Source organism: Limulus polyphemus, unplaced genomic scaffold (assembly GCF_000517525.1).
Source record: "Limulus polyphemus unplaced genomic scaffold, Limulus_polyphemus-2.1.2 Scaffold1168, whole genome shotgun sequence".
Classification (NCBI taxonomy): Eukaryota; Metazoa; Arthropoda; class Merostomata; order Xiphosura; family Limulidae; genus Limulus; species Limulus polyphemus.
In genome coordinates, this window is record NW_013666778.1 from 149,395 (window position 1) to 150,173 (window position 779).

Consider the following 779-nt stretch of genomic DNA (forward strand, 5'->3'; position numbering starts at 1 on the left):
GTCGCTTCTAGAAACTTCAGCGCGCATGCTCTCAGCGTCGCGTGACTTCCGCTGTCGTAACAATATATATATTACACAACAGCGGAATTAATTAAGTGTGAAAATTTAGAACAATTATAGATCTAAAGAGTTTTGTGAGTCTTTAAGGGTCGGGCAGTCTTTAACTATGAGTAGACTTTCTTTAATGTAGAGGTCAAGGTCTGGAGATCCTGTGGTGATGATGGAAAAATTGTTAAATGAAATACTGTGACCTGTAGTTTCAGAATGTGAACGAAAAGATGAGTGGCTGGGTTTGCTCATATTCTGAAACCACTGGTCACAATATTTCATTCTAAGGATAGACGAACTTCCTAGCATGTTCTTTAACTTATGGAATGCCATCTGCTCTGGTTATTTCCACTTCAGCTTGTTGGATAGGCCTTTATTGGTCAGGTCAGTCAGTGGTGCAGGAACTTCAGTGTAGTTTGGGGTGAACTTCCTGTGGTTTCCTGCTAACCCCTGGAAGGATCTGCACAAGGTCTGTCTTGTCTGGCCTATCTGTGAAGACATCTGCATACTGGTACAGCAGTTCTTTTATGTCTTTCTACTGCTTGCCAGTCAGTTATTCATTTATGTTATTGTCTTTGTACTTGTCATCTCCACCTAGTGGTCTTAGGTCTAGTAGGTCTTCATTTTCTTCGACAACGATGCTGTCTTCTTGTTCTGCATCTATGACAGCCACACCTGCAACATCCAACTGTGCCTCAATAGCTGCACCCATTATGTCTTCTTCTCTATCA